General features: G+C 44.4%; 1 protein-coding gene across 24 annotated transcripts in view; it reads right to left on the bottom strand.

Annotated features, from left to right (window-relative positions):
* LOC105463938 (Ral GEF with PH domain and SH3 binding motif 1) overlaps positions 1–16,013 on the bottom strand; it is a 309,104-nt gene that overhangs the window by 58,433 nt on the left and 234,658 nt on the right. The gene's annotated exons all lie outside the window — the stretch shown is intronic.

Genomic DNA, 16,013 nt, shown 5'->3' with positions numbered 1-16,013 from the left:
CACTGCCCAACTATAAATCAAACATCTGAGCAACAACCACAATGTATGCCGGCAAGATTTCAGCGTTTCTAGTTCAAATACTCTCCAGCAATAAGGCTTTTACCTGCAACCCAACCAGAAAATAACAGGACATGAAAGGGCTGAGCACTTGTGTCTCTTACCACTGCTGAAGTTTAATAGGTCTAAGGTGCCATGTCCAGGAGAACACCCATTTGGGCTGAATTCAGTTTTTCCTTTATTTGCCCAGCTGTCTGTCCGTAATAGTCTGTCTGTTCCCCCACCTCCACCTCACCATACATTAACTAAGAAACAAAAGAAAAAATTTAAAAAGTAACAGCTCTCAGTACAAAGGACTAAAGCTAGAGAATTTGGCCAATGGTGCTTAATAAGAAAATAAGATGTGAAATAAAAATACCGCTATGTTACAGAAATAGTAACATCTAGTTTGCACAGCTTTTGAAGATCAAACCTATGTCTAAAAGGATCTTAATAGGATCCATCACAGGCCAGTGATAAGCTGAGGGGATGTGAGGACAAACTGCCTGGCTGGGGAAGGGGAAGGGCTGCTGGCTATGCAGCCACTACACAGTTCTTAGCTGGCTGACTAGCTGCAGGGCCGAGCTCCAGACCACCTGGAGATCTGCATGGGCCAAGGATGGAACATCCTTTCAGCTGCCCTCCATGAGCACCGCTATTGTGCCCACCACACTGGCAGAGTTGGGCAGGAGAAGTGACATAAAGCAGAATTCAAGGCAGAAAACATTAAGCAAAGCAAGGAAGAGGGCTTGCTCTAAAAAACAAAAGTCCAGGTGATCGAGAATATCCAATGGTTACAAATTTCTATGCATAAAGAAGTAACACATCAAATTATACATAGTAAAAAAAAAAGTTAGAAATGAAAAGTGAGTTCAAGGAAAACACAACCATAGAGGGAGGCTTTGGTATATCTCTTCCAGAATTTATGTAAGTATATATGTATACATCATACACACACATATATATACACACATATATACATACATATATTGATGCAGTGATATAGTATTACAGTAACAAAGTTAACAAGCTTGGGGCAGAGCATGGTGGCTCATGCCTGTAATCCCACCACTTTGGGAGGCCGAGGTGAGTGGATTGCTTGAGCCTAGGAGCTCGGGACCAGCCTGGGCAACATGGCAAAACTCCATCTCTACCAAAAATGAAAAATTAGCTGGGCATGGTGGTGCATACCTGTAGTCCCAGCTATGTGGAAAGCTGACGCACGAGGATAGCTTGAGTCCAGGAGGAGGAGGCTGCAGTGAGCTGAGATCATGCCATTGCACTCCAGCCTGGATGACAGAGCAAGACTCTGTCTCAAAAAACAAAACAAACAAACAAACAAACAAAAAAAATAGGCCAGGCACGGTGGCTCACACCTGTAATCCCAACACTTTGGGAGGCCAAGGCAGGCAGATCACCTGAGGTCAGGAGTTCAAAGCCAGCTAACATGGTGAAAGCCCATCCCTACCAAAAATACAAAATTAGCCAGATGTGGCGGTGGGCGCCTATAATCCCAGCTACTCGGGAGGCTGAGGCAGGAGAATCACTTAAACTCAGGAGGCGGAGGCTGCAGTGAGCTGAGATCGTGCCATTGCACTCCAGCCTGGATGACAGAGCAAGACTCTGTCTCAAAAATAAAAAATAAAAAATAAAAAATAAAAAAAATAGGCCAGGCACGGTGGCTCACGCCTGTAATCCCAGCACTTTGGGAGGCCAAGGCAGGCAGATCACCTGAGGTCAGGAGTTCAAAACCAGCCTGGCTAACATGGTGAAAGCCCATCTACCAAAAATACAAAATTAGCCAGGTGTGGCAGTGGGCACCTATAATCCCAGCTACTCGGGAGGCTGAGGCAGGAGAATCACTTGAACCCAGGAGGCAGAGGTTGCAGTGAGCTGAGATCGGGCCATTGCACTCCAACCTGGGCAACAGAGCAGGACTCTGTCTAAAAATAATAATAATAATAAGCTTGGTTTTCTATAAATGAAAATAGTTCTTTTCAGGTACCCATGGAGTACAAAACTTGATTAAAGAAAACAGTAAGTCCTAAAAAGTAAATGCTGTATTATCTATTTTCATTGACCTTACTACATCTAGGATTTAACAATAAATACAGGAAAAAAAAAAAAAAAAAAAAAACTAACCATTTGAAAGCACACATGCATGCACACACACTCATGTAACTCTTAGGTCAAAGAAAATATAAAAAATCTGTTTGAAGAATTTATTTGAAGACAATGACAAAGAGAATACTACATATCAAAACTTATAGGTTCTGACCAAACTGGCAATCAGGGAGAAATTGATAGCCTTAAAAATTTACTATTAAACAACTAAGAATTATTACAAACATTGGAATTAACTTGGTTAATTACATAAAAGTTGTGAGGGTTTGTGCATGGCTAGATGAGCGCTGCACTAAGAGTTATATGTTCATTATCTGATTTATTCTTCTAACAACCTATTTTACAGAGAAGGAAAAGGAAACTCAGAGAGGATGTGTAACTTGCTCAAGGTCATGCAGCTGGTAAATGATAGAGACAGGAGTCGAACCCAAGCCTGCCCCCTCCAGAGTACACACTTCCTGCCGTTACAGTGGAGCACTGGTGCTAGATACCATGAGTCATTCGTCTGCTTTTAAAATAGATGCACATTGTTACGGGAAACTGTTAAATCACAGAAACATATGCTGATGCTTCTCACAGGAGCCATTTCCACTTCCTTTCTTCCTGGCGGTACCATGTTTCCAAAATTTTAATAATTAGAAATAATTTCCCTTGTAGAGAAGCTCCAAGTTTGTTGAGTTTGAATCCACAGATTTATTCTCTCTCTTCACCTTGTTTTTCTTCTCCCCTCTTAAAAATGTAACTCAGTTACCACCCTGAAGCCTCCGCAACGGCAATCCTGAACATGCTATTACTGCTTCAACTACAACAAAAAGCATCCTCCAGTGCATGGCAGGGAGTGAAGAGATGTGGGACATGGGGCAGCTTTATTCCAGACGCAATGTGCAGACCTCGGTCCAGCTGGCTCAGAGTGGCAGAGTGAAAGCTCAGCCCAGGAGCAGAGAAACTGGAGAGTAGGATGGGGGGAAAGGAAACTTGCTCCCTGGGGATCAAATCCAAGACAGGAACTTCCCTCCTGTCTCATGGGATCCTGCCACCAACCCTGCTAAGTAGGAGGAGAAAACTAAGCTCAGAGAGATTAAGAAACCTGCCCAAGGCCTCACAGCAAGGGTGATGGAATTTGAACCCAGGTCTATCAGGCTGCTGCACCCATGTTCCCACCCACTGGTCATCAGAAACACAGAGGGAGTTGCCTTTTCTCAAGTAACACCCTCAACACGAAAGGTGCACCCTATGCTGCCCTGTGAGGACAGGTGCCGGGCACTGGGCCTCCTCTTGGGTTCCTGGAGGTGGATCGCTGAGTGGTGCTCTGCAAACTGAGGCCCACAGAGTTCATAATTCCCCTCTACAAAACATGCAGATGCTCACACCTGCCTATTCCTCAAGACCCAGGAGTGTGAGCCGAGGCCATACCTGCTGAGGACTGGGTAGAGCACCCCTCAAAAGGAAGCCTTCTGGCTCCAGTGATGTGGGGAGACCTTGAGCCTAGGCAATACCTGGAAAGAACCTCCATATAAATAGCCTTTTCACTCCCACAACAAAAACCACAGCACAAGCGGCAAGTCTCCTACAGTTAATGCTGCACAAATCCACAGAAATCTTTTCAGTACTGTATTAGTCCACAACAGAGATACGTATAAGCCTAAACTATAATGAAATCATAAGAATAACCACCTTCCACTTGAACCGTGTCAGGCACAGTGCTGAGTCCTACATGGAGGTGGCACTCCCCACAACTGCACTCAGACACTTGTTTGCATCAGGCCTAACGCCTCAAGGGCAGGAAGTGTGTCTTGCTCCAGGAGCTCAATCTCCACCATCTAGAACCGAGCACACAGGAGCTGCTTGGTAAATGCTGGCTGACAAAGGAATGCATGAGTGAAGGCATACTTTATTTAATCATACAATAACCTTACGAAGCACATGTTACCCTCGTTTTGTGGCTGAAGAGAGAGCCACCACCGTCAAGTGATGACAAAGAGAGCTAATGCTTACCGAGCACTTACTGGGTGCCAGGTCCTAAACTAAGAGCTTTGCCCAGATTATTGATCCATAAGAAAAATGCTGTTGTCAGGGAGGTTTCATTGTGATTTTATAAGGGAAGAAACTGAAGCTGAGAGTGGTTACACCGCTTGTCTGTGGCCACACAGCTGGGAAGTGGCAGAAACAGGATTTGAGCACAGGTCTGTCCAGGTTGCCTATGGGCGGTTCTTCTTTTACTCCAGCCAGACTCTCATGTATGGCAGCCAGTGAGGCAAGACAGGGGTGCAGGTGAACCCAAGCTCTGGCTGTCCCTGCCTGATTTCCCCTATGGGGTCAACACTCTCCAAGAGGGCTCATGACTCTACTGTAGCTGCCTCCCCTGTGCCACCTACCACCTGCTACTCTCCACTTCCCTCACACCCACTGTGGTCAGTCTGGTCAGCCCCCAGGTCCCATCATCAGTGTCCCATCCAGTCCTGGGGGCCCTTCCAGCTCTGCCACATGACAAGCAGCTGTGGTATAAGTGAGGCACGGATCCGTGGGGCACGGATCCAGGAGACTCGGAACCCTGGCTCTGCCACTCACCAGCTGGGTGGCCTTAGGCGAGCCTTTTTACCTCCCAGGCCTCAGTTTCCTTGACTGTGAATAAGGGTAATAACAGTGGTTTACAGGAGTCTCTCAGTCCAGGGCCTGGACCACTGAAGTGCGTAAGAAGCTGAGCTGACCTTACGGCTGGCCCTATTTGAAGCAGCAGCATGGGAGGAACGAGCCCAGCTGGGTTTGCCACAACCATGGATGGCGCCCAAATGCCAACTGCATGGTGGCCACCCCTCAGTTGGACCAGTGCTTGGAGCTGTCACCTGGACTGGGACAGCACAGCTGGACATCTCACTTCCTATTCCTATATACACAGAGTTACTATAGCAGATGACACTGTGATGTTGGCCTTATGAAGATGGACAGTAATGGGATCAGCCATTGGCCCTGGCTGCCTTGGGGCTGGACAGTGCCAGGGACCAGGCAACGCTGAGAGGTGCAGACCTGTTAGGGGAAACAACCCTGACAGTAACAGCCACTGTCTACTCTAGGGAAGTTAGGTATTGCTTTTACCATGGCACCTTGGCAGTGACCCTGTACAGAAGGCACTCCTGTTCCCCATTTTACAGGCAAGGAAACTGAAGCTTAGTGAAGTGACTTGGCCAAGATCACACAGCTTGCAAGTGAGAGAATCAGGATGTGAATTCAGGACTGCCTGACTCCAAAGATCTGGGACAGAGAGCAGTGCTAGGGGCTGGAGGCTGGGGGCTGGAAGTCATTGGCTGGCGCAGGGATGAGGATTACAGGCACAGAGTTGGCGGTGTGAGGACCCCTGCTGTGGCCTGTCTTCCCCCAATCCCCAGGACACTGCTGGCAGCTGGCATCTGCCCCATGGCCATGCCCACCCGCAGACTGGACCTCCTCTGAGACAGATCCCAGACCATGCTTGGGCTCTGCTCCCTCCTTCCATGCCCCACACAGGGCCTGGTGACACTGCTGTAGCTGCCACATGAGTGCCAACCAGACTGCCGTGGTGAGGCAGACCCACAGGGCCGGAGTGAGCAGCTCTCAGCTCGCTCTGCTACCGAAGCCCTCCGCAGCTGGGCTGGCCTCAACACAGGGCAGGTGGCCAAACCTGCTTCCTGACGGTGAATACAGACTCCCCACCAGAGGTGTCCACAGGACACCCAGCCCCAAGGAGGGAGTGCCAGGCTGACAAAGGAGGTGCTCTTCTGAACAGACACCTTCTCTGAAGCTGAGGGACACCCATGCTTGATGGCCCAGAGCCTGCTTGAAGCTGGGCGCTCATGGCCTCCCCAAGCCAAAGCCCGCGGCTGGCACCAGGGCTTCCCACAAGCCCAGGGACTCACTGCTCCCTTGTTCTCCCATCGCCACCCCGTCTCACTTCCATCCCGAGTCTGGTTTTGGTTTTTCTCATACAGCTATCTTTTTAATAAGGAAAATTCTGCTGTGTTGAGGGGAAAAAAAAACCCTCTACAGCATAAAAATGTGCCACATTTCCATCTTATACTTTCCATTTTTTCTCTCTCCCTTTTTCAAAGTTTGAGATGAAAGACTTTTTTCCATGTTCTCCTGCTCTGCCTTGAAAAGATCACTTTCAAACTTCAGTATTGAGGAGGGCTGGCATCCAGAACTATACTTGTGTGGTTTGATCACATAAACTGTCCTGATAAATTCCAAATGAAATAACAGAGCAGCAGCTCATTAGGGTGTGTGTGCTCTCTTTAAGAGAGCACAAAGCAATTCCATCTACTGCATGATGAGATCTCAGCAGGCGGCCCAGGCTCCCTGAGAAGATGGGGAAGACTGTGAGTATTAACTAGCACCTGCTAATTAATATCCATCAAGCAAAACAGGGCTTCAGAACAAATCCTCATTTAGAGAGTATTCGTTTGGTGAAAGCTGTTGGATGCTTACTGTCACTGAGACAGTTTCCTTGGTCTGCAGAAGGGGGCAGGCGCAGGCAGTCACATGGCAAGTGGTCAGAGGCCACGCTTTCTGGATGAGCACATGGCCTTGTGTATGACTTGGGGTTGTAGCTCATGAATCACAAAGGCACGTGGGCAAAGTCCTGCTGTCTGGACAGAATCCTGAAGTCCAGGGAAGCCAAATCACCTCCTGGCTCCCCAAGGTGAAATGAGGACACAACTATAGATCCCCTCATGCCCTAGGGATTGCCTGGTAATGTACAGGCACAAGGAGGTAACCCACTGTTTGCAAATGTTCCCCCAGACTGCAATGGCTGGAATAGCATGTGCTGGGGTTCTGACTGGTAGTAAGAAGGGGCATGAGGGGAGGGCATGCATCTGGTTACTATTATTGGCCTTTTTTCTTGCTGGACACTGTGCTGAGTATATTATATGTGTTAGTTCATTTAACCCTTCAATGACAATTGGGAATAGAGACGAAACTGACACTTTTTTCAGCCTAACACCCACTCCCTATTTTGGAAACAGCCCTTGATTTCCTTTTGGGGAAACTGTACCTCCCACACTCATAACCCGTGTGCCTTTGGGGTGTCTGGAGCGATTCCACCCCCTTCTCTGTCCCAGGGGTAAAAACAAATTTTTAAAAATAATTATTTGGGAAAGAAAAAACACTTATCAAATAATTTAGAGATGAAAAAATAAGTTAAAATTAAAATATAAAAATTATCCACAATGATGCAAGGCCATGTAACTACTGAGAGAAAAGTCCACAGCCTCAAATGCTTATATTAATAATTTAAAAACATTTAAAAAGTGAACTTAGTATTCATTATATAGAACTAGAAAATGAAAAAAGAAACGAGAAAACAATTTAAAATATAAAAGCATAAAAAATGAATTTTTAAAAAATCAACAGTCTAAGCAGAGTGATAAATCAAACTGAAAGTTGGTTCTTTGAGAAAATCAATGAAGTGGACAATCTTTGGTATGTATGATTGAGGGAAAAAAGGCACAGAAGAACAATATTAGGGATGAGAGAGGGGATATGATTTCAAATATGACGAGATGTTAAAATAGTGGTATGTGTAAATTTTTTTTTTTTTTTTTTTTTTGAGACGGAGTCTTGCTCTGTCGCCCAGGCTGGAGTGCAGTGGCCGGATCTCAGCTCACTGCAAGCTCCACCTTCTGGGTTCCCGCCATTCTCCTGCCTCAGCCTCCCGAGTAGCTGGGACTACAGGTGCCCGCCACCTCGCCTGGCTAGTTTTTTAATATTTTTTAGTAGAGACGGGGTTTCACTGTGTTAGCCAGGATGGTCTCGATCTCCTGACCTCGCGATTCACCTGTCTCGGCCTCCCAAAGTGCTAGGTACAGGCTTGAGCCACTGTGCCCGGCCAGTATATGTAAATTTTACGGTAACATATTTGAAAATCTAGATGAAATGAATGCTCAGTAGGAAAATATATCTTCTCAAAGTTCTCAAGAAGAGGCAAAAAACTTTAATTTACTAATAAAGAGAAAAATATTAATAATGGAGAAAGATACTATTAGATCGGTGCAAAAGTAATTGCCATTACTTTTAATGGCAAAAACTGCAATTACTTTTGCACCAACCTAATATAATTAAAATACAGTATCTAGATGATTTTAAGGAACTCACGCATAAAACCCTAAAAGAAAAACTTAATGTTACTTAAACTGTTCCAGAGCAGGAAAAATCAGAAATATCTGCAGTTCATTTTATGATTCCAGCATAACCATTACACCCAAACCTGACAGAGGTGGCATAAAAAAGAGACCAATCACATTAATAAATCAAGATGCAGAGATTCCAAACAAAACATTATCAAACGCACTGGCATGTCCTGATAAAGCACTGAGTTAGACATAGACTTCCTTAATGTGATAAAGGACACATACTAGAAAATTAAAACAATGTTCTTAATATGAAAATCCTATTAAATAGGAACAAATCAAGAATATCTGACACACTGCTATCATTTAACACTATGCTGAATGCACTAGCCAATGTGATAAAGCAAGACAACAAACATGGAATAAATATTAAAGATGCATATCACAGTGTCGTTTTTGTAGGTGATATGATTAGTTATCACATTAGTGATATATTTAGACAATTTAGGATAATCAACTGAAAAACTATTAGAATAATGAAGTTAACTTCAAAATAAATATACATAAATCAATGTCATATAACAGTAATCATCAGCTAGAAAACACAATGGAAAAAAACGGCAATTTACAATAACAGCAAAACTATAAAACACCTGGGTTAGAAATCTGTAAGACCTATATGAATAAAACATATTTGGTAGAAAAATCATATGTAACATTTATTAAAATCAAGTTTACACATATCCTGGGCTTATTAATCCTTCTCTGAAGAACCCATTTTACTAAATAAAGGCACAATTCATAAGAATACAAACCTTTTATCTACATCTCTTTGTATTTGAGTTGTTGCAATGAGAAAGTAACACTTTGGTAGTTAAGGAAAACTAATTAAGTAAAAATAACTGAAGGATTGAAAGAAGATGTAAATAAGTAAGGAAATATATAATATTCTTAGATGGGAAGACACAACATTGCAAGGATGTCGATTATTGCCTAATTAACATATACATTTCATATCTGAAATGACTCCAAAGTTCACTTGGAAGAGGAAATGTATGAAAATAAACATTTTTAACAAGAAGAATGAAGAGAGGGGCTTGTTATAAAATGTGCTGTGATGCCCAGTCATTAGGCAGTATAGCATTGCTACAGAGTTAGACAAATAAACCATCAGCACACAGTAGGGAGCCCAGCAACACATACATAGAGATATAGAAATTTAGTGTACGATGAAGGTATATTTCCAATCAATAGGAAAAGGAACAATCCTTCAATAAATGATACTGAGACAAACGATTATTGATTTGGAAAAATATAAAGTTGGATATCTACTTCATTCCTAAAACAGAATAAATTACAGATAAAATTAGGGAGTTGAAATCTAAATAATACAAGTACTTGAATAAAATACAGGAGAATAATTTTATAATGCTGAGGTACACAAAGGCTTAAGTGTGACATAAGACCCAAAACCATTAAAAAAAGACTGACACATTGGGGTCCATTTCTTAAAACCCACACACTTCTGCATGATCATATAAAACACCATACATGAAGCTGAAAGACAAATGTCAGAGTAGGAAAAATACTTGCAATTTATAAGACGGTCAATAGTCCTGATATATAAAGAGCTCCTACAATAAATGCAAATAGTGTTATAAAAGATGAGCAAATTGTGGAAGAGTATAAATGTAAATAAAAATGTGAAAGATTCCCAAGACTCAGTAATAATCAAGGAATTACAAACTAAAACAAGATATTTTTCCCATTTATACTGACAAAGTTCATAAAAATTGATAATACTTAGTGTTGATGAGTGTGCGGAAAAAGTCACACTATACAAGAGTAACTATAGCATAAATTGATAGAAACTTTTGGGAGGAGAATTTGGATGTATCTATCAAAAATTTCAAATAATGTGGTTTTCTATGACCCAGTAATTCCACTTCTAGAAATTTACTCTACAGCAACACTACTACAAATTGGCAAACATTAATTAGAACTGTTTGTAATTTATAATTATACAAAAAATGCATGGTTTATATAAACTATTTCATATCCAAGTAGTGGAACATCACGCAGCTATGGTAAAGATAAAATATATTTCTAAGAACTGACATGTAAAGTTATCCATGATATGTTTTTTTAAGTGAAAAACATCAGGTATACCTATATCAACAGAGAGGTCACACACAGAGAATACATTGCTCAATCTGTTATCGATAGCCATCTTTGGGTGTGGAACTTCAGGATTATTTTCTGCTTTATACAATTTTATATTATTTTAACCTTTAGCTACGAATATGTACCACAGTTTTAGAAGTAAAAAAAAAAAGGCAAGATATTTCTTTCTATTAAAGAAGCAAACACTTTTTTGGCAGGGAGAAGGAGAGCAATATGTTAAGCGCAAGAATTTCTGAGTGTTCTCAGCCCCTGGTTGGTCTTTAGGTTTAGATTTAAAGGCCACAGACATTGACTCCAACCTGTTAGTGCTTCCTATCCCCTCACTCATCTCCCTGCTTTTGGTCTCTTCATTTCCAGTCCAGTCTATACCCTGTGATCTTTCTCAAACCCTATTAGACTGTGCCCCTTACCCACTTAAAAATACCCAGGGGCGCCGGGTGCGGTGGCTCACGCCTGTAATCCCAGCACTTTGGGAGTCCGAGGCGGGCGGATCACAAGGTCAGGAGATCGAGACCACAGTGAAACCCCGTCTCTACTAAAAATACAAAAAATTAGCCGGGCGCGGTTGTGGGCGCCTGTAGTCCCAGCTACTCGGGAGGCTGAGGCAGGAGAATGGCGTGAACCCGGGAGGCGGAGCTTGCAGTGAGCCGAGATCGCGCCACTGCACTCCAGCCTGGGCGACAGAGCGAGACTCCGTCTCAAAAAAAAAAAAAAAAAAAAAAAAAAAAAAAAATACCCAGGGGCTTTCCATCCCAACAGGCAATGTGAAAACTCCTTAGCACAGCATCCAAGGTCTCTGAGCTCTCCCCCACACTACCTTTCTAGCCTCTTCCTCCACTTCTCATGTAATGCCCAAAGTATGCCAGCCCCCTCCCTGCAGCCCCCTGATGTGCCCTCTGTCTCATGCCTCTGAGCCTCAGCAGGGGGGTTTCCTCCCCTTGCCTCTGTGCCTCCTTCTCCTTCCTGGCTGCTAACTGGCTCCTCCTGGGCTCACAGAGCACACTGTCCTTTCCTCGATTACAGCATTTATCGAGGGCAAGGGCTGTGCCTTATCCATCTCTGCATGCTCAAGGGCCCAGCACCAAGCCTAGCACAGAGGAGGGGCTCAGAAAATGGCTAGGGAAATGACTGGACCCCATGCTGAATCTTTATTTGAACATACACGACTCCCTTCAACCTGGCCTCTGAAATTCTATTGCTCAGTGGAAGGGTGGCTGTGGTTGCCAGGCACCCCGCTCCACAGTCACTCTGTTAAGGCACAGCCCCACACTGTGGTATCTGTAAGCTAAATACTCATATTTCTCAGAGTGCTATAAAGGGCTTCCAGAGGAGCTAACGTCACTAAAAGGAAATGCAAGATGATTCCCCCAGTGAAAGCCTTAGAAACCTGCCTCTATATTGGGTAGAACCGAGGCTGCCCATGTGCCAAGGAAAACACTCTTGAGCTTGTCTTTCCAACCCTGGCTCAGAGATTTGCTACTGTGCACAGAAAGGCTCCCCGAACGTCCGAGGCCACCAGGATCCCGGCCAGAGAGTGAGATCACAGACAACCGCTTCAGTCGCCAAAGTATTTTCCACTTCCACCAATGCACTCGTGTATCTGTGACCACACTGTACCTAGTCTTTAAGTATAACAAAAATAATAACGGAGGCAGATGCAAAACTGTCAGCTTTATTCATTACTCAATGGAAACTGTCTAACAAAAGACAACATTCTAAACCTCAATCACCAATCCCTGCATTCTCTGGAAAACAAGCAACAGATTTTCAGAGGGTTAGCGAGATCAAAACTGATTTTCACTTTCTTAAAGCAAATTCTTTACTGATTTTGCTGAAATGAAATACTGAAAGGGTCAAGTTCCTTGGGCCCTTTGGAAGGAAAAAGGCATCTGACTGTGAATTTATTTGTGGTTTTCAGGCTCAGGTGTTTTGATCTCTCCCTGCCTTTCTCAACAGAGATGAGAGGATGTAAGTCCCCATGGGGAGGTCCCAGGCTTTCAGTGGGCAGAGGCTCCTTCTACTCCATGGCAGGAGCCATCTCTGTGGGCTCCATCCTTCTCCAGGACACCCTGTGGACACAAGGCACTTGGCCTGGCCAGATCCAGCTGGCCCAGCAGCAGCCCTGCCTCTTGCAGCCCTAATGCCCTGGTCAGGGTCTGTAGGCAGCGCTATTCCCACCAAGCCTGGAAGCCAAGCTCACCCAGGGCAGGCCAAGCACTCAGCCCTCAGCTCTGCCAGCAGCGGGTGATGGAATAGCCAGTGCTCTTGTTAGTCTGGTTTTGTGTGGTGGGGTGGGATGGGAAGGTAGGGGAGAGCCTGGGCCGTCACTGGCTGGGGTCAGCTTCAGATTGGAAGGCCCACCTACACCTACTCTCCTTGTATTGCCTCTCCTCTGCCCATGAGACTCAACTCCCTTGGAAAAGGACCCAAGAAACTTGACCCTCTGGACTTTGGTCTCCCGGTCACCTCCTTGAGACCCATCCTTCTGCTCTGCACCAATTGGTGCAGTGGTTCTCCGCACCAATTTTACTCAATTCTGACTTCCCCTTCTGCTGTACCAGCAGGCCTTGTGGCCAATGCTCCCCTCATTAGGACATTCTGGCTACATTGTCAGAGGATGCTCTACAGGGAACAGAGAGGCCAAAGTGGCAGGAAAGCATGTCTGCTGACCAATTAGAAGAAGCAAGGACCCTGAGGAAGGTGGCAGGTTACTGTGGGGAGAGGAAGCTGCAAGGGCACAGGGTGATGTGCTTAGGGACCAGCTCACTCAGCGATGCGTGCCGCCATCATGAAAGGGTCTTAGCATTACAAATATTCACTGAGGGCCTCCCACATTCTAGACACAGTGGTATACAGGAGAACCAGACAGGCGCAGTCCCAGAACCCATGAGGCATACATACAGCCTGGCAGAAGAGGGACATTCAACAGAGGCATTAATTACACAAACAATTAAGGGCATGAAACTGCTTAAAAAAAAAAAAAAAGTAATCCTCTAGCATATATTCACTTGGGAGAATCATCCTCAGGTGCCAATGAGAGACCCCAAAGGAATCAAGAGACGAGTGAAACAAAAGCAGGTTGGCCACGTCTTTAGCATTCACAGAGTTCATTCATCTGCTCTCCCCCGGCCCTGGCTACTCTCCTCAACTCCAGAGATGTTAAGTAATCTGCCCAAAGTCACTCTATGACAATGGTAGGATTCCAGCCCAGATAGAACCCACACTCACATACACTATGTCATATGTCATGTTCACATGTAGCTCAACACATACACTGGAGGAAAGATACGAAAACTACGAAAGCCTGAGACATCTGTTTTCAAATCCTGGCATTGCCACTTATTGTTCAGTGTGATTCTGGGTGAGTTATTCAACTCCTGGAACCTTGCTTTCTACATCTGGGAGATAGAGGTAGTACCTGTAACTTTCTCACAGGGGTGAAGAGGAAAAGAGATAACGCACGTGAAAGGGTTGCAGGCTATCTGGATAATGTTGGCCCTCAATGAAGTTACTTGAGAAAAAAATCCCTGAAGCTTTAGGAGGAGATGGGGGTACAGACCAGTTTCTGGAAACCTTCCAGAAGAGACTAGGCAGCCCCTCACAGAGCTTCCCCTGACTTACCACTAAAAACCTCCTTACAAAGACTTACGGACAGACAGCCTTAGTGCTAGAATCTAAGAAATGTAATATACTATAGGGCAGATATACAGGACAGAAATTGAACAGATTTATACCTTATCTCTTGAAATCAAAATAATTCATATCTCCTGGGGCTTTTCCCAAGACACAGTGATTCAAGGCTATCACAACCAGAAAATTTGGGCCAATGACCAGAACACTCACTGCCTAGTAGCAGCTGACTGGAGGGGTTCTAGAATGTTCTGACTTACCCTTTGCCCCCCCATCTTCTCACATTCATTTGTAGATTGTTACTTCCAGAAAAGAACTGGAGTGTGTCCGGAGGGAAGCCCAAATGCCTTGCCTATTAATAAACCCCAAAGCTGAATAGATTTTTCTACATTCAAGGGCACATTCAGGGGAAAGAAAATCCAAAAAGGAGCACAGGAAGGAATACTTCCAAGTAATGGGTTTGAAGTGCATGTAGAAGAAGTAGAGGGATAAGAGAGACCACACCTCCCCAAACAGTCTATTCCAGGATCTGGAAGAAAGTTCAAACAACTTTTCTTTTGAATACAGTACAAGAAGACAAGGCTTCTGTGATAAGAGAGAACTGTCAGAGATGAAACTGCAGGTGCATGCAATAGAAAGAGAGATGTATGAGATATGAAAAAAATCAAAGAATACTTAAAACATGGCAGAAGAATTTAAAAAGTAAACATCAGGTAATAAGGAGGGAGGCAGACACTGAGGAGATTTGCATCATGGATGTGGTGGGCAAGGTTGGCAAGCTCTCCCTCAGGGCCAATGAAAAGAGAAAGGGAAGAAGGGGAAGAAATAACATAAAGGGATACAGGGGCCTGAGAACAGAGAGATGACCCAGAGAAGGGTGTTATCCTGAATTCAAGTAGTTAACCAGAATGTATTTAGGGATAGAACTCAGAACAAAGAGACCTATCCCTAGACACATTCTGAGTTTATTGGGTTCCAGGAAAGAAATCTATCCCTAGACACATTCTGGCTAAATACTTGAATTAACAAAAACAAAAACAAAAACAAAAAACTCTTGCAAAGACTCAGGCAAAACACAAAAAGCAAAAAATAAAAAATTAAAAATTAAAAAACCATAAAAGTAACCCTGACCCTCTTTATTTCCCTTTTCCCTCTGCTGTAATTGAATTATACACTCCACCAGACCAGCTATGATGCCGTATGGTAGCTGCTAGCCTTCCCACCAGCTTCCCTGTGGGAGGAGGAGCTTCTAGAAGACAGGAAGGACTGTTTATCCATGAAATATTAGTAGACATCTGATGATATGTAAATTGCTTTGATTTTTTTTTAAGCACGATATTTTCCCCTAGGAATTATGGTACTTAGATATAAAGACCCAAAGAGATAGGATTTTGGATGCCATAAAATTCTAGTCAATGCACATTTTTTTCCATATAAATCTACGGGGCTGTTTCACCATCACAGACAGGCGGCGGCAGCAGCTGTCAACTTCTGAATTCACTCTTTTTTTTTTTTTTTTTGAGACGGAGTCTCGCTCTGTTGCCAGGCTGCAGCGCAGTGGCGCGATCTCTGCTCGCTGCAACCTCTGCCTCCTGGGTTCAAGCAATTCCCCTGCCTCAGCCTCCTAAGTAGCCGGGACTACAGGTGTGTGCCACCACGCCCGGCTAATTTTTTTTTTTTTTTTTGTATTTTAGTAGAGATGGGGTTTCACCGTGTTGGCCAGGATGGTCTGAATCTCCTGACCTTGTGATCTGCCCGCCTCAGCCTCCCAAAGTGCTGGGATTACAGGCGTGAGCCACTGCGCCCGGCCCTGAATTCACTCTTAATGGATCACACCCACTCTAGCCACACTCCCTCGTCAGCAGTCTGTGAAGCCCACAAACTCCTTCTGCAGATGCCACCCAAATCCCTGGGCCAGAAAGCAAGCACTCGGGTGGC

This window comes from Macaca nemestrina, chromosome 14, assembly GCF_043159975.1.
Source record: "Macaca nemestrina isolate mMacNem1 chromosome 14, mMacNem.hap1, whole genome shotgun sequence".
Lineage (NCBI taxonomy): Eukaryota > Metazoa > Chordata > Mammalia > Primates > Cercopithecidae > Macaca > Macaca nemestrina.
This window is presented reverse-complemented; position numbering and strand designations above follow the sequence as displayed.